Below are 19,197 nucleotides of genomic sequence, written 5' to 3'. Positions count from 1 at the left end.
TTTCTCAAAGAGCCAACCCTGAGTTTGATTATTTCTTCCTATCTACTCCTTTTGGGAATTTGTAGTTGGAGTTTTCCTGCCTGGCCCACAGTCAGGACAAATCTCTCTCACCCGCCAGGCCCATAGATGCTCAGACCCAACCAAGTAAACACACAGAAACTTACATTGTTTAGAAACTGTATGGCCGTGGCAGGCTTCTTGTTATCTGCTTCTTCTATCTTAAATTAACCCATTTCTGTTAGTCTATACTTTGCCACATGGCTCGTGGTTTACCAGTACCTTACATCTTGTCATGGCGGCGGCTGGCGGTGTCTTTCTCCACCCAGCCTTCCACCTCCCACAATTCTCTTCTCTCTTGTCCCACCTATACTTCCTGCCTGGCCACTGGCCAATCAGAACTTTATTTACACAGCGATATCCACAGCACTTATTATGTTTGTTTATTTTCTAGAGTTTTCAGGTATGTAATTAAGTTGCTAATATAAGATCTCTCCAATTTTTTTTTAATGTAGGTACTTAGTATTGTGAACTTGCCTCTTAGAACTGCTTTCAATATGTCCTATAGGTTTTGGTATGTTGTGTGTCTAAAGAGGTTTTAACTTCCTTGTTTTCTATCTTGACTAATTTTTCATTCAGCAGTGAATTATTCGGTTTCCATGAGGCTATAGGATTTCTGTTGTTTCTATTGTTGATATCTAGCTTTAAGCCATGGTGGGTCAGATAGGATGTGGGTGCTGTTTTAGTTTTCTTATCTGTTGAGAATTGCTTTGTGTCCTAATATGTGCTTAATTTTGGAGAAAGGTCTATAAGCTACTGTGAAGAAAGTGTATTCTCTAGTGTTTGGGTGTAGTGCTCGGTAGAGCGTAGAGGTCCATTTGACTCATGGTCAGTCTTTGGATGACATGTCTGTTGTTGAGAGTTGGGTACTGAAGTCACCGACGCTCACTGTGTGAGAGTAAGTATGTGGTCTGAGCTGTAGTAGCGTTTCTTCTGATAAGCCTGAGTGACCTTGAGTTTGTTACACAAATGTTTAGAACTTGAATGTCCTCTTGGTGGATTTTCCCTTTGACAAGTTTGTGGTGTCCTTTCCTGATTAGTTTTGGTTTGAAGTCTATTTTCTCATATATTAAAATAGCTACACCTGAGAAGACCAGGTAGACGGCCTGCAGACTTTCTCCACTCTATTACCCCAGACCCAATTCTCAGGGTTGCCCCCAGAACTGCAACAGAACACCAGCTGCAGCTCCCCCTACCCACTGTGCATGCCTCCTACGGATCAACAGATCATCTTCCACTGCTCTTCCTTCCCACCTCATCACTATGTCCCATCCCCCAACCTGAGTGGACACCCCCTGCTCACCACAGGCCATGCATGTCAGGCGATCACACGGGCTCCAGAGGACCTCCTCGGGGTCACCCCTAGAATTGCAACAGAACACCAGGGTGAGTTTCCCCTCCCTGATGCCCATGCCAGCTGTGAATCTCTTGGACCATCTCCCCCTGGCCTACCCTTCCACCAGTCTCCAGCACCAGCAGGCATTCCCCTGTAAACACATCAGCTGAGAAGACCAGTAAAAAAAAAAAAAAAAAAGCAACACTCAGCCAACACATCTCTGAAAATCCAGAGAGGAAACAAATCAAGGAACAAAACACCCCCCAACCAAGACAAATGAGTAGACCTATAATCCCCCGCAAACTCAGATGCCTAGATGCCAGCATAAGAACACAATCAACAGCCAGGGCAGTATACCACCACCAGAGCCCAGCTATCCTGCCACAACAGGTCCTGAATATTCCAACATAAGTGAACCACAAGAAAAAGACCTTAAAACCAACTATATGAATATGACAAAGGCCATTAGAAGAAATGAATAAATCCCTTAAAGAAATCCACAAAAGCCTTAAACTTCGCCAGCAATCTCACACTGCACTCCCTCTCTGGCGTTCCACATTAAGGCCCACAGTTCCGACAGCTGTACTGGAGACCAGAGTGGTCCTAGGGACCCCCGGGATGACACTGCCCACTGCTAGGGTCCTTGAGAAGTCCCACAAAAGACCACCAGACACATATGCAATCAGCAAGAGCATTCAATTCTTGAGAATAGAAAGTACCAGCATACTGGGGCCACACATTTGACACAAACGCAAAATGGTGACCCCAAGAGACGCTCACAGTCAGCTTTTATACACAGCTAAAGGAATTCTAGGAGCATTTAGGTCTTCCTGTCCATGATTAGCTTAAGCAAGTGGCAGCTATGTTAGTAGACTTCTAACTGGCTAGGGCTAGCAGGGGCTGGCTAGAGCTTCAGTTTTACCATTTTGGCACAAGTGTAGTCAAGTTCCCAGGAGGAGAGGATAGAGGATTTGTCCCAGGTTGGCCATGATACTGTAGAGATGGCCCAGGCTTGGCACATGGTATCTCCTTCATCCCTGCTGTCAGGGGCATTAAAATTTGATTGTCCTTTGTTCATGATTCTTTCAGAAACTGTTTGCTTACTCTCAGGAATCTGAAACTAAGGCCTGATCTCTGAAACAAGACTGAGCAGCCTGTTACGGCATCTGCTCAGCTCTCTCACCCACTGCCCACTAAACCCCTGAAAGCCTGCCCAATAACCTCAGCCTGCACATCCCCTGCATCACCTCCCACCCCTATCTCCTCCTCCACCCCTCTACCTCCAGCTTCATAACCTGGTCTACAACTTCAGAAGAAGACTTCAGCTTTACTGAAGCACAGTCCAGATCTAGAGACCCAGCACTGGCAGCAGCTGTACTGGAGGCCAGGCTGGTCCTAGGACCCCGGAGGCCAGACCAGATCTAGGGACTCCAGTCCACACCCCCTCCTCTGGGCTCCATATCCTGGTCTACAACTTCAGAAGAAGACTTCAGCTTTACCAGAGGCCAGGCTAGATCTAGGGATCCATAGCCCCCCAAAACCCAGAGAGTACACCCTACTGGAGCTGAAGATATGCTAGTCACCAGAACCCTTGGACATTTAGGCCAGAAGACTAGAGAAGAAAGAGAAACCAAGGAACAAAACACTCATCTAACAAAGACAAATGCAGGAGTCAGCACCTACAGCTATAACCATCCCAAATCCAGGTGCCTAAATGCCAGTGTAAGAACACATTCAGTAATAGAAAGGGCAATATGGCATCACCAGAGCCCAGCTGTCCTATGACAGCAAGACCTGAACAATCCAACACAGCTGAAGCATAAGAAAACAACCTTAAAAGTTACTTTATGAACATTTAAAAAAATCCCTCAAAGAAATTAAGGAAAAGACAAACAAAAAAATTGGAAATAATTAATAAATTCCTAAAGAAATACAAGAAACAAACAAACAAACATATGAAAGAAACTATTCAAGACCTGAAAATGGAAATAGAAGAAATAAAGAAAACACAAATATAGGGAATTCTGAAAATGGAAAATCTGGGTAAGTGAACAGGAATTACAGATGCAGACATCATCAACAAAATACAAGAAATGAAATAGAGAATGCTAGGCATTGAAGATACAATAAGAGGAAATAGATTCATCAGTCAAAGAAAATGTTAAATCTAAAAAAAATTACTAACACAAAACATTCAAGGAATCTGGGACACTATAAAAAGACCAAACATAAGAATACTAGGAATAGAAGAAGGAGAAGAATCCCAGCTCAAAACCCCAGAGAATATATTTAACAAAATCATAGAAGAAAATTTTCTCAACTTAAATAAGGACATGCCTATAAAGGTACAAGAAGCTTACAAAAAACCAAATAGATTGAATCAGAAAAGAAAATCCCCTTGCCACATAATAATCAAAACACTAAACATACAGTGTTGTGGTAGCACACTACCACCACCAATTCACCAAGTCCAAGCGAGGGGCTGTGGATCGAGAAACAGAGACAAAAGACATCGAGTCATTCATGCCAGAGGATGCCAAATGCCATTTATTGAAGAAGGGAGGAAACCTTAAATACAGGCTTACAGCATAATGGAAGAATTCCTGGAGGGCAGAAGTTCACTACTGAATGTTCTACATTCTTGCATCTAAGCCGCTTACACCAAATGCAGGATACACAAAGAACCTCCGGTGAGCTTTCAGGAGGGAGGAGACTGGCAGGGAATCAGCATAGGGAGGACATCAAGGTCAAGGTCAGCAAGCAGGGCGGCAGTTACCCAACTTGGGAGTTCCAGGGCCCTACAATACAGAACAAAGAAAGAATATTAAAAGCAGCAGGGAAAAAGGCCAAGTAACATATAAAGGCAGACCTATTAGAATTACAATCAACTTCTCAACAGAGACTCTAATATCCAGAAGGGCCTGGACTGATGTCTTGCAGACTCTAAGAGGCCATGGATTCCAGCCCAGACTACTATACCCATCAAAACTGTCACACATAGAACCCCACACAACAATAGTGAGAGACTTTAATACCCCACTCCCATCAATAGACAGATCACCCAAACAGAAACTAAACAGAGAAATAATGGAACTAACAAAAGTTATGACTCAAACAGACCTAGCAAATAACTGTAGAACATTTCACCCAAACAAAAGATAAACCTTCTTCTCAGCACTGCATGAAACATTCTCCAAAACTGACCATATACTCTGCCACAAAGCAAGTCTCAACAGATTAAAAAAAAAAGCCACCTGAAATAACCTCCTGTATCTTATCAGACCACCATGGATTGAAGTTGGATCTCAACAACAGAACAATAGAAAGTCTATAAACTCATGGAAACTGAACAACTCTCTACTGGGTTATGACTGGGTCAAGGAAGAAATGGAAAGAAGTTAAAGACTTCCTAGAATTCAATGAAAACACATATGCACAACATATCCAAACTTATGGGACACAATGAAAGCAGTGCTAAGAGGAAAGTTCATAGCACTAAGTGCCTTTATGAAGAATTTGGAGAGACCCCCAGACCAGTGAGTTAGCAGATCTGAGAGCTCTAGAACAAACAGAAGGAAACACACCTAAGAGGAGTAGAAGGCAGGAAATAATCAAACTGAGGGCTGAAATCAATAAAACAGAAACAAAGAGAACAATACAAAGAAACAATGAAACAAAAAGTTGGTTCTTCCAGAAAATCAATAAGATATACAAAAACCTAAAAGGCAGAGAAAGAATAGCCAAATCAACAAAATCAGAAATGAAAAGGGGGACATAACTGGTGCTGTCTGTTTGGTACTCTTTTGGGGGTCGCCACCTAGCTCCCAAGTAAATCACACACACCAATCTTTTCTCCTGCCTTGCTACTGGCCATTCAGTTCTTTATTAGACCATCAGGTGTTTTAGGCATAGTAACACAGCTTCATAGAGTTAAATAAATCCAACATAAACAAAAGTAACACACCTTAAAATAATATTGTACAACACATAACAATAGAATCTGAGGAAATACAGAGAATCATTAGGTCATACTTCAAAAACTTAAAAAAAAATCTAAAAGATATGAGCAAATTTCTTGACAGATACCACTTATCAAAGGTAAATCAAGATCAGTTAAACAATTTAAATAGACTAATAATCCCCAAGGAAATAGAGGCAGTCATTAAAAGTCTCAAAAAAAAAAAAAAAAGTTCAGGGACAGCCGGTTTTAACACAGAATTCTACCAGACTTTCAAAGAAGAGCTAATACCAACACCCTTAAATTATTCCACAAAGTAGAAACAGGAGGAAAGTTGCCAAATTCTTTCTATGAGGCCACAGTCAACCTGATACCCAAACCACACAAAGACTCAACAAAGAAAGAGAATTACAGCCCAACTTCACTCATGAAAATTGATGCAAAAATACTCTATAAAATACTCAAAAATGGAATCCAAGACTACATCAAAAAGATAATTCACCATGACTAAGTAGGTTTCATCCCAGAGATTCAGGGGTAGTTCAAAATATGAAAATCTCTCAACATAATCCACCATGAAAACAAACTGAAAGAAAAAAAAAATCCCATGATCATCTCACTAGATGCAGAAAAAAGCCTTTGACAAAATCCAGGGGTTGGGGATTTAGCTCAGCGGCAGAGTGCTCGCCTAGCAAGCACAAGGCCCTGGGTTCAATCCTCAGCTCAAAAAAAAAAAAAAAAGCAAAGACAAATTCCAACACCCCTTCATGATAAAAGTCTTGGAGAGATTAGGGATACAAGCGACATACGTAAACATAATAAAGGCAATTTGCAGCAAACCTATAGCCAACATCAAATTAAATGGAGAGGAACTCAAAGTAATTCTGCTAAAGTCATGATCAAGACAGGGTTGTCTGCTCTCCCCATATCTATCCAATTTACTACTTGAATTTTTAGCTATAGCTAAAGATGACTGAAGGAGATTGAGGGGATACAAATTGGAAAGGAAGAAATCAAAGTTTCTTTATTTGCAAATGATATGATAGTATTCATAAATGACTCTTAAAATTCCACTGGGGAACTCCTACAGCTGATAAACACTTCCAGTCCAGTTAATGTTGCTGGATACAAGATTAACTGAAAAAAAAAAATCAGTAGCCCTCCAATATACAAATGACAAACGGACTGAGAAAGAAACCAGGAAACGAAACCTCTCACAATAGCCTCAAATAATCCAAAATACCTTGGAGTAACTCTAACCAACCAAGTGAAAGATTCATATAATAAAAACTTCAGGTCTTTGAAGAAAGAAAGTGAAGAAGAGATCAGAAGATGGCAAGAACTCCCATGCTTATACACCAGTAGGATTAATTTAGTAAAAACGGCCATCTTGTCAAAAGCAATCTAAAGATTCAACTCAATCCCCATCAAAATTCCAACACAATTCTTTACAAACCTTGAAAGGACAATTCTTAACTTCATATGGAAAAACAAAAAGCCCAGGATAGCTAAAACAATCTTAAGTAACAAAAGAACTGTTGGAGGTATCACTATCCTTAATTTCAAGTCATCCTACAGACCTATAGTAACAAACATTGCATAGTATTGGCATAAAAACAGACATTCTGATCAATGGAATTGAATTGAAGATACAGAAACAAATTCACACATCTATGGTCATCTGATTTTGGATTTTAAAAAAAAAAGCCAGAAACACACTCTGGAAAAAAGAAAGCATCTTTCACAAGTGATGCTGGTCAAACTGGATGGCTGCATGTAGAAGAATGCAAATAGATCCATATCTGTCACCCTGCACAAAACTCAAGTCCAAGTGGATCAAAGACCTCACCATAAAACCAAACACACTAAACCCGATAGAAGAGAAAGTAGGGAATAGCTTTAACACACTGTCACAGGAGACAACTTTCTGAAAAGAATATTGATAGCACAGGCACTAAGATCAACAATTAATAAATGGGTCCTCATGAAACTGAAAAGCTTCTGTAAGGCAAAAGACACCATCAACTAGACAAGGAGACAGCCTACAGAATGGGAAAAGACTTTTACCAACTCCACATCTGATAGAGGTCTACTATCAAAAATATATAAAGAACTCAAGAAACTAGATTTAAAAACCAAATAATCCACTTATAAAGTGGGGAACAGATTAAACAGAATTGTCAACAGAGGAACCTCAAATAGCTGATAAACACTTAAAGAAATGTTCAATATCCTTAGCCATCAGGGAAATGGCTAGGAAATAAAAACAACTCTGAGATCCCATCTTACACTTGTCAAAATGGCTAAGATCAATAACACAGGAGATAGCTCATGCTCTCGAGGATATTGAGCAAAGGGGACACTCCTCCATTGCTGGAGGGAGTAAAAACCTGTACAGCCACTATGGAAATCAATATAGCAGTTCCTCACAAAATTAGGAATTGATCTACCTCAAGACTTAGCTATACCACTCTTGAGCTATACCCAAAGGGTGCTCCATCCCACTACAAGGTCACTTGCTCAACTATGTTTGTTAAGGCTTTATTCATAATATCCAGAAACTAGAAAAACCTAGATGGCCCTAAACTGAAGAATGGATAAAGGAAATGTGGTATATTTACACATGAGTATTACTCGGCTGTTTAAAAAAAAAAATGAGATCATAAAATTTGCAGGCAAATGGATAGAATTAGAAAAAATTATCCTGAGTGAGGTAACCCAGACCTAGAAAGACAAATATGATATGCATTTATATATATATATATATTACACAGACCCAGAGAAGCTAGGTAAAGAAGAGGGACATGGGACAGAGGCACAGATCTCCCTGGGAAGGGGACTAGAGCAGATTCTGTGGGGGGACTGCCAGGGGATGAGAATGGGAGCAAGGGGGATGAGATTGTGGGGGGACTCTTTTCCTTCTAATGAGTTGCCTTCTTCAGCCTCAATATGAAGGCTTTTGCCTTGTCTTATTTATCTTGTTTTGTCTTGTTTAGCTGTCGTCTCTTGGAAGCCTGCTCTTTTCTGCAGAAGAAACGGAAGGGAAGTGGATCTCGGGGAGAACCCAGATAGGGGGGAGGCTAGAAGGAGTGGACGGAGGACAAACAGTGTTTGGGATATGTTGTATAAGAGAAGAATCTTTTTTTTTTCAGGATCTTGTCCCAGTTTTTAAAATAATTTATTTTGCTTTATGTATGTACATGTGTGTATGTACACATGGTTCTCACAGAGGTCTGAAGGGGGCATTGGGTCCTCTGGGACTGCAGTTACAAGAGCCACCACCAAACATGAGTGCTGAAACCCAAACTCAGGTCCTCCAGAGAGCAGCAAGTTCTCTTAACCCCTGAGCCCTCCTTCTCTCCAGGTCTGGTCCCTACTCCTCCCCCCCCCTTTTTTTTTTCTTTTCCTTTTTTCATTTTTTTTTCTTAAGAAATTTTCTACTCACCCTACATACCACCCACAGATCCCACCTGTTTCCTCCTCCCATCCCCCAGCCCTCCCTCCCAACTCACCCCCGATCCCCACATCCTCCAAATCAAGGTCTCCCATGGGGAGTCAAAAGAGCCCAGCACTTGGAGTGGAGCCAAGGCAGGTCCAAGCCCCTCCCAGCCACACCAAGGCTTCACAAGGTGCCACACTGCAGGCACTGGGCTCCCGAAAACCTGCCCATGCACCAGGAATGGATCCCGATCACCCCACCTGAGTGTCCCCAGAACAGTTTGGGCTAAACAACTGTCTCCCATATCCAGAGGGCCTAGTCCAGTCTCATGGGGGCTCCACAGCCACTAGTCCACAGTTCATGGGATTCCACCAGTGTGGCAGGTCATTTCTGCACATCTTCCCATCATGATCTTGATGTCCCCAGCCCACAGAAAACCTCTTCTCTTTATCAACCGGATTCCCGATTCTTGGAGCTTAGCTAGTGCCCAGCTGCAGACCCCTGCCTCTGCCTCCATCAGTCACCGGATAAAGGCTCTATGATGGCAGTTAGGGCATTCATTAGACTGGCCACCAGAGTAGACCAGTCCAGGCACCCCCTTGATCACTGCCAGTGGTCTAAGGATGGGTCATCCCCATGGATTCCTAAGAGCTTTCCCGGCACCCTGCCTCTTCCCACTCCCATGATGTCTTCATCTGTCACGGTTTCTCCTTCCTTGCCCTCCCACTCCATCCCAGCTCCAGCTGGACCCTCCCATTTCCCTATGTTCTCATCCCCCATTCCTTGCCCTCCACCACCCCTCTACTCCCAGCCTGCTCATGCAGATACCATCCACTTCTCCTTTGCTGGGTCATCCACGTGTCCCTCCCAGGGTTCCTCCCTGTCAGCTAGCATCTCCAAAGCCATGGGCTGCAGTCTGGCCATCCCTTGACCTACATCTAGTATCCACTTATGAGTGAGTACATACCATGTTTGTATTTCTGAGTCTGAGTTATCTCACTCAGGATGATATTTTATACTTCCACCAGTTTGCCTGCAAATTTCATGATGTTATTGTTTTTTACTGCTGAGTAGTACTCCATTGTGTATATGTGCCATCTTTACTTTATCCATTCTTCAGTTGAGGGGCATGTAGGTTGTTTCCAGGTTCTGGCTATTATGAATAATGCTCATATGAACATAGTTGAGCATGTATCCTTGTGGTAAGATTGAGCATTCCTTGGGTATACGCCCAAGGATGGTATAGCTGGGTCTTGAGGAAGATTGATTCCCAATTTTCTGAGAAACCACCATACTGATTTCCAGAGTGGCTGTACAAGTTTGCATTCCCACCAACGCTGGAGGAGTGTTCCCCTTGCTCCACATCCTCTCCAACATAGGCTGTGAGAAGAATCTATTTTCAATTAAAAAAAAAAAAAAAGTTATACCTGCTTGCTTCTTGGGTCCATTTGCTTGGAAATCCTATTTCTATCCTTTTACCCTGAAGTAATGTCTATCCTTGATAGTGAGATATGTTTCTTAGATGCAGCAGCAGAAAATTAGACCCTGTTTTTAGTACACTCTGTTACTCTGTCTTTTTAATGGGGGATTGAGACAATTAATATAGTTATCAATTGACAGTTTTTATTGATTCCTGTTATTTTGTGGTTGTGCTGTATTCCTCACCTCTTTTGATTTACTATTCTTGAATTATTTATTCCTTGTGTCCTTTTTGGTGTGGTTAATCTCCTCAGACTAAAGTTTTCCTTCTAGTGTTACCTGTAAAGCTGGATTGGCATATAGAAATTGCTTAAATTTGGTATTAATTAGAGTGGAATACTTTTTTTTCCTCTATTGATTATGATAGACAGTTTTTCTGAGTATGGCAGTCTGGGCTGGCATTTGTGGTCTCTCAGAGCCTGTATAACATCTGCTGAGGCCCTTCTGGCTTTCAGAGTCTTCACTGAGAAGTCAGATGTTATTCTGATGGGCCTAGATTTATGTGTGACATGGTCTTTTCCCCTAGCAGTTTCTTCATTTCTTTGTTTGTTCTGTATATTTAGTGTTTTATTACTGGGGAAAATTTCTTTTCTGAGCTTATTTGCTGTTCTATATGCTTCTTGTACCTTCATAAGCATCTTTTTTTTTTTTTTTTTTAAAGAATGGAGAAGTTTTCTTCAATAATTTTGTTAAAAATATTTTCTGTGCCTTTATATCTATTATTCATAAGTTTGGTCTTTTCATATTGTCCCAGATCTTCTTGATATTTTATTCCTGGAGATTTTTTCCAGGTTTAACACATTCTTTGCCTGAAGTATTGATTTCTATTACTTTGTCTTCAAGGCCTGAAATTCTCTCTTCAGTGTTTGAGTCTGCTGGTGAGGCTCACCTCTGAAGTTTTTGTTTGCATCCTAAGTTTTTTATTTTGAGTTTTATTTCTGTTTGGATTCTTTTTTTAGTGATTCTATTTATTTTTAAAATTATGGTTTCATATCTTGTAATGTTTTCATTACTTCTTTTGTTTCCAATCTCTACTTACTTTATTTTAAATGTGTGGGTATTTTGCCGCCATGCACAGATGTGTGCACCACATGCATGCCTGGTGATATAGATCACCTGGAACTGAAGTTACAGACAATTGTGAGCTGCCATGTGAGTGCTGGAGATTGAATACTGATCCTCCAAAGGAGCAGCCAGTGCTCTCAATCACTGGGCCACTGCTCCAGCCCACTGTGGTTATTTTATTAAATTGTTTTGTGTTTTCACAGTCTTCATTAAGGCATTTATTCATATCTGCTTTAAGGTCTGTCTTAGGGTTTCTATTACTGCCGTAACTCTTATAAGGGAAAAGATTTAATTGAGGTGGCAGTTCACAGTTCCAGAGATTTAGTCCATTATCATCATGGCAGGATGTATGGCAGCAGGCAGGCAGATGTGGTGCTAGAGAAGGAACTACTACATCTTGATCTTGCAGATAACAGGAAGTGACCTGTCTCACTGGGAGTAGCTTGAGCACATATTAGACCTCAAAGCCCACCTCTGCAGTGACACGCTTCCTCCAACATGGCCACACTTCTTAATTGTGCCACTCCCTATGAACTTACCAGGGCCAATTACATTCCAACTACCACAATATCCTTGAACATATTCACATTTGTTATTTTGAAGACCTTCTCTTATGCTTCAGCTAAATAGCTTTTTTCAGGGCCTATACTGTATTAGAGGTGGTGGCTTCTGGAGGAAACATTGTCTTGGCTATTCATGTTTTTCTTTTTGCATTGGGATCTAGGCATCTAGAGTTATGATGGTTGTATTGTTTCTTTTTGTACACATCTGGTCTTGTCTTCAGAGGGGCAGCAGGAAAGAGGAGGACCCTGAGTCTGAAAGGCTATTGTAAGGGAAACAAAGCCCCCCTACTAGCTCTGCTAATTGCAGATTCAGTGGAAAATACTGCACTCTGCCCCCATGCCCCATACCAGAAAAGTTAGCCCATCATACTATGCTAACAGGATGCTTGCAGGATGACCCCTGCGGTTGCGTTTGCAAGATAAATTGCTTGGGAAGAATGCTTGCCAAATAACCCCTTGCTAGATAAGCTTGGAATTCGTTTACCTACCCAGACTCTGAGAAAGACCGCAGAGACATCTGGCATCCAGGTGTCTGCACTCGGGGTGACCCCACTCCCCTGCCCTGGTAAAACTGCCTCATAAAAGGCCTGTGAGCCTCAAACTCGGGGTCACCAGCTACTCCTCACACTGGTGTCCCACGAGCTCGTGTTAAAGTAAAGCTTCATTTGTGACCCGATATTGGAGTGAAGCTCTCTGTTTTGTACACTGACCCTAACAAGTCTACACCAAGAGGCAAAGTTCCCAAGGAAAGGAAGTGTGTTAGGAGAGACTCCTCCAGGCAGAGAGCATCTTTTTAGTTGAGAGTGTATTCTGTGTCTATCCCAATATTCTAGAGTAAATTAGCAGGTTCTCCTTTCAGAAAACACTTCTGATCTGCTTCTGGGACAGATCTACATCTCCAGTCTTCATTTCCAACAGTGCAGCATGTCTGTTTTATAGATTGGTTGCCTTCAAGTCAGAATTCATTTGACAAACTCTGCTTCACTGACAAACTCTTATCGTTCAAAATGGACTTTCATTAGTTTACTGAGTAGTGCCTGCCTCTCAATCTTAAGGAGGCCGACACAAACACCCTGCCCTGATACTTTCAAATAAATAGCATTTGTGTTCTCAGTCTCCACACCTCCCATGTGTTTTCCCTCACCACAGAGAGTAGCGGTGGGTCCCTAGCTGCTGACTCACCAAAGATGTACCTGTTCTGCAAGGAATGCTCACACAGGCAGGGCCAGGCACCAGAGGAGGAGGTGGCCGCAGTGGACTAGGCAGAGACCACACACACAATTAAGAATCTCCTTAATTCTTTGATCAATGTTTCACTTGCCCTTTTCCTTTCTCCAGTGTCTCATTTTCCCAAACAGCTTTCTAGGATCTCACTATAATTAACACAGAGCACACTTCCAACTCTTCTTTAGAAAAATTCATTATTTATTTGTTTGTTGTTTTTCAGGACAGGGTTTCTCTGTGTAGTTTTGGTGCCTGTCCTGGATCTTGCTCTGTAGACCAGGCTGGCTTCAAACTCACGGAGATCCGCCTGGCTCTGCCTCCCAAATGCTGGGATTAAAGGAGTGCTCCACCACCACCTGTCTCATTACTTTATTGTTTCATTCAATACTGGATAGCTTGCAAGTTTTAAATCAATAGGAAATGAAATTATAAAAGATACATGTATAAGTGTAAAACAATTTTCAAAAGTTTTTCTAGGAAAGTCTTATACTGGCAGGGAGTTTTATAATTATATCTAACTATGACAACTGTGAACAGCTACATTATAGACAATTTAAATTTAGTATTGTTTTTCTATTAAGTTATGAGTACAGCCATAGGAACAGCTTCAGTTTCTCCAACTGTAGTAAAAAATGTAGTAAAATTGAGTCTTTTCTATGTATCAGTCTTTACTCTGCACACTGTGAAGACCTAGACTTGACTTTACAGGCTCCATCTTAGGGAAAGGGCCACCATCTTAGACCACCTGCTGTACTCAGTTCCAGGAAGGACCCCAGGAATGGGCCTTGACAACTGGAATGGATACAGAGCAGTATGCTCCTGCAGACATCCTGTCTGTGGTTTATGGCCCTTGATGATATCTAGATAATCCTGCTGAGCAGTCCAGATGATCCTGTTCAGTGGACTGTGGTTCCCTGGCAAAAGTCTAACCCAATGGTTTCAAATGTGGTTTCATGCCCAAAGTCTAGACCAATAGTTTCAAAAAAATCACCTTGTCCCATATCCCTTCCACCCAACCCCAAGTTGCCAATTCCCAGCTTGTGGTTTTTCCCTATAGGAACTCTCTACACCTGGGCTCGTGGCAGATTTCCTTCCATCTGCCCTGTGGTGGCCCAGGCTGAACCTAAATAAAAGGACCCTTATGTGCTTGCATCAGGAACCGGCTCCTTGGTGGTCTCTGGGGGTTTCCGTGCAAGGGGTACAATACACACAAATACTGAAGTATACTGTGCTGCATAATAGTATGTACTGAAGCCTATTGTCACAGTTACTTTTCTATTTGTTTGACCAAACACCATGGCCAGAGCAACTTGAGAAAGAAAACATTTAATTTGGGACTTGCAGTTCAAGAGAGTGAGTTCATGATCATCATGACAGAAATCAGGGCAACAGGCAGACAGGTAGGCTTGGTGCTGGGGCAGTAGCTGAGAGCTTACACCTTCACCTACAAGCTGAGGCAGAGAGAGATAAGTGGGAAATGGCCTGGGCTTTTGAAATCTCAAAACTCTACCCCAGTCTACATCTCCTCTAGCAAGTCCATATCTCCTAATCCTTCTCAAACAGTTCTACCTGGGGACCAAGTATTCAAACATATTAGCCTGTGGGATCATTTCATTTCTTCATACCCCATAGATCATAATGCAAAAATGCATTTAGTTCAACCTCAAAAGTTCACATAGTCTTTCACAGTCTCAACACTGTTTAAAAGTACCAAGTCTCTCCTGAGGCTCAAGGCAATCTCTTCATTTTAATCCCCTCTAAAATAAAAAAGCAAATTATATACTTCCTGCAGTGGGTTGCAAGAATATATTATAGAGATTCAGCTGTACCTAGAAAACTCAAGGCATTTTTCTAGAAGAAGCCATTTATCAAGGAATATTTGGTGTTATATTCAGTTTTTAATACATCAGCTGTTTTCTGCTATGAAATTCTTGTGTATGCATATACTACTAGGCATTAAAGGCAAACAGTTTAGCTTCTCCAACCTGCTGCTGATCCACTGGGTAAAACCTCTACTGTGCCTGTGAGACAGGCAGGCTGTAGCTGCCTAGCTTTGTTTCTTGTGCAAATGAAACTCAGACCATTCCCTTCCTTCAGGCCCAGTAGCATTGCAGAGCTATTGTCTCAGGACAATTGGGCTTTTTGCATAACTAGGTGCAGTAAAGACTGGAGCAGTATTTCTGGAGGCAGAGCTCCAGAGGTAGGGGTAAGGAACAAGGAAGGAGAGACAAAGGATGAAGGAATAGAGGAGGAAGATGAGGTTGAAAGCATAGGAGCTTAGTTAGGTCTATGACAGGGCAGTAGACACAGAGATGAGCTGTATTTGAGGACAGAGCTGAAGCTGTATGGAGAGAATTTTATCTTAGAGAAATAAAGTAACAGATGACATAGCATGGTGTATATAGATCCCTTTCCCTCAGATTACGACCCCCCCAATCCTCCTCACCCCCCGCCGGACCCTGGGAGGGATTTTCTCAGGGCAGGCTCTTGGGAAAATTCTGTTAACTTCCAGCATACACATTCCTTGTCTAAGATGGAGAAAGGTGGCACAGTGAGAAAATGCTGGACCGAAGCAAGCCTGAAATCCCATAAGGCAAACTCCAAACTGTGTGTTCTATGTCTGACATCAAACAGCTTAGCTGGCTGCTTTTCCAGCTTTACTGATGGCAGCACACTGCTCTTCGGTTCTGTTCTGTCTGCAGCCCTCCTTGGCAGACACCCCATAGCTCTGGTACCTCCAACATCTTGGGGTCTCCAATGCTGTCCAAGCATAGTGCCGAGGCAGTAGCTGAAACTTACATCTTGATCCACAAACAGAAGGCAGAGGAAGCTAACTGGGGATGGAATGGGCTTTTAAAATCTCAAAGCCCTCCTTTAGAGACACACCTCCTTCAACATGACCACACCTCCTAATCCTTTCCAAACAGTTCTGCCAACTGGGGACCAAGCATTCAAATATATGCGCCTTTGAGGGACACTGTTATCCAAAATACCACAACTATTGTTTTAAAGAAAGTATTCTAGTAATAGTGCTGAGATAGATAGAGAGATGGATGGATGGATTGATGGATGGATGGATGGGTGGGTAGATAATAGATGGCAGATAGAGAGACAGGTGATAGATAGATGGTGAGCAAGCACTTCAGTAGTTGATATGCTAGACCCCAGGTGAGACAGACTAAAGTTAGAAATATGAAGGCAGGCCGGGTGGTGGCGTCGGCAGTGCATGCCTTTAATCCCAGCACTTGGGAGACAGAGTGTCAGGGACCAAGATGTCAGGAACCAAACATGAACCATGGAAAGTACTAGCTAAGCCAGAGAACAAGTCATAAGACCACTGCCCTTCCCCAGAGCAGTAACACCTGTTTACTAACCAGAGGCTCCCAAAGATAAGAACATTCCACAGTCAGGTGCCATGACAACTGAATGTAAAGAGCATTCCATGGTCAGGTAGCCTAGCAACGGAACAAATGGCCCCTGACCAGTGACCTTAGCCGACATCTTGCAGTTGCACGACCTGCATGTCTCCCATGTTCTGCACCCCTTCCACGTCTCTTCCCCTTCCGTCCTTCCTGCCCCCTCCCCTCCTATGCTATATAAGCCATGCAGAGAGAAATAAAAATTGCAGCTTGATCAGAATCTTGTCTTGCTGTCCAAATCTCATGTCCCCTGTCTCTTTCATTTGCTCCCACAGGTGGGTGGCCCCGTTGAAACCCTGCTGGCCAGGGCAGCAGAGCCAGGCAGATCTCTGTGAGTTCGAGGAGAGCCTGGGCTACAGAGTGAGTTCCAGGAAAGGTGCAACGCTACACACAGAGAAACCCTGTCTCGAAAAACCAAAAAAAAAAAAAAAAAAAGGAAAAGAAAGAAAAATGAAAGCAGTAGATTGAGTCACATCATGAACATATTAACATTTTAAAAGGAAAGTCACAATATCTTGTGTTTGACTCTGCATACCTGTGAGAGAATTGGGAAAATCAAGAGAGTTGTGCTGTAGACAAAACGTTTGTGTGTTCCTAAATTCACATTGAACATATCCCACAATATGGTGGTATAGCCCTTTTTATCTGAAGAGATTATGAAGGTCAGGGGCGACAGAGAGCCCTCTTATGCTTCCTGTCCTTGAAGTCACAGCAGGAAGGCAGCAGTCCAGGAACCATGAAATGAGCCTTCCCCAGATTTGCTGCCGTCTTGACTGTGGAATATCAGCAAAGGGTTTGACTGGAGATTTCAGCCAAAAACTATAAAAAGAATTAAACCAAAATTCAAAACTTGTCCACCAAAACCGGAGAGGTGGAACAAGTAGATTTAACTAGAGCAAGTGATGCCACAAAGTGAAATAAAGGGTGTCAAAGTATGAGGAAACAACAGTCCACTTGAAGACACATCATCTCACACATATAAAATGTGTGAGGATTCCCCAAGTCAGCTCCCCACAGCTTGACATCTCTGGCCCAGTTCTCTTTCGCTTTACCATATTTTCACAATTCATCATTCTTAGTTCAGTTTGTAAGCCTGAAGCTTAGCTTTTTCTGTGGGTCTTCATTTCTTTTCTTAATGTTTTAAGATTTACTCTATTTTGAAAGACTGGAAAGAAAGCTGGGTGGTTGGAATTACCTGTGCTTTTCTAGAGGACCTGTGTTTAGTTCTCAGCACCTACATAAGGCAGCTCACAAGTACCCCTAACTCCAGCTCCAGGGATCTGATGACCTCTTCTGGCCTCCACGAATACCTGAGCACATGTGGTCTATACATACACAGAAATAAGAGAATTTAAAAAATCATTATTTTTAATTATGCATAAATGTATGTGACTATGTGGGTGAGTTACTGGTGCCTTAAAAGCCCCGAAGAGGGCAAGAGATCCCTCACTAAAACTCGAGTTTATAGCTGGTTATGAGCTGCCCAGCCTGGGTGCTGGGAACTGAGCACAGGATCTCTACAAGAGCAGCTGGTGCTCTTAAATCACTAAGCCTTCTCTCCAGCCCTCTGTTTCTTATACATGAAGGCCTTGGTATATGTAAAACTATTCACATGAAATAAAACTGTATATTAGTCAGTTTTATTTAATCAGAATTTTGTTAGTTTAAATCTTGACCTCAGCTATGGAACCTAAAACAGAGTAGAAGAAAAGTTTTTCTTCCTACAGCACCTTAACTTTTTCTTATCAAACTGCAAGCACTCTTTATATGTTCTTGGTTTTTTTTACTCTTTTGTGCTGTTAACATATAGAGGTTATGAACTATTTCTTCCTCCTCCTCCTCCTGCTTCCTCTTCCTTCCCCTCCATTATTACAACATACAATTTTAAGCCACTGATGATTTTGTTGGGATTGCTTCTTCTAAATGGAATGCAGCCCCTCCCTCCTCTACCGCACACATGTGTGGTTTGGGTTAACATGTCTACATTCTCAGTCAACTTGGGTTGTTTTTATGCTGGCATGGGAGAAACTGAAATGGTATTGAATCCTCTGACTGGATTCCTCATTTACGAATGAGGTGTTTGGCTTCTTCTGGGTTCTAGATTGCTTCCCCCAGACTTTATACTTTATTTGTTAGGAACTCTTGACACTTTCATTTAGTAAAACAAAATTTCACATGGTATAATCTTTCTAAGATATTAAAAAGAAATTTGTTAATGTTTTAAAAAAAGCACCACTTGTACACTGAAATAAATGGGCACTTTAATAGTTACCACACCGATGTTTACATACACTTATCAGAAAATTATAGGACAATTTGTGCATGTCACATTCATATTACTATCCATATAAGAACAAATACACATATCAGTTATTCAACTACATCAACATAGCACACACGGTTTCAGTTTGTTTTAAGCTTTTCAGTTTAAAGGAGACATTGATTAAATAAAGAAAGTGAAAGTCCTCAAGCTCATTATTAACAATATAAACAAGAAAATTTGTTTTGAAATGCCTAACATTTTGACAACTTTGAGTTACATTTACAATATTCTATTTCCAAAAATCATAACTCTAGGGTCACTGTCAGGGTGAAAATATATTTTTGTATTTTCTAAATATGCTATTAGGATTTGATATTATGTGATTTATTCTTCA

Source organism: Onychomys torridus, chromosome 15 (genome assembly GCF_903995425.1).
Source record: "Onychomys torridus chromosome 15, mOncTor1.1, whole genome shotgun sequence".
NCBI lineage: Eukaryota > Metazoa > Chordata > Mammalia > Rodentia > Cricetidae > Onychomys > Onychomys torridus.
This window is presented reverse-complemented; position numbering follows the sequence as displayed.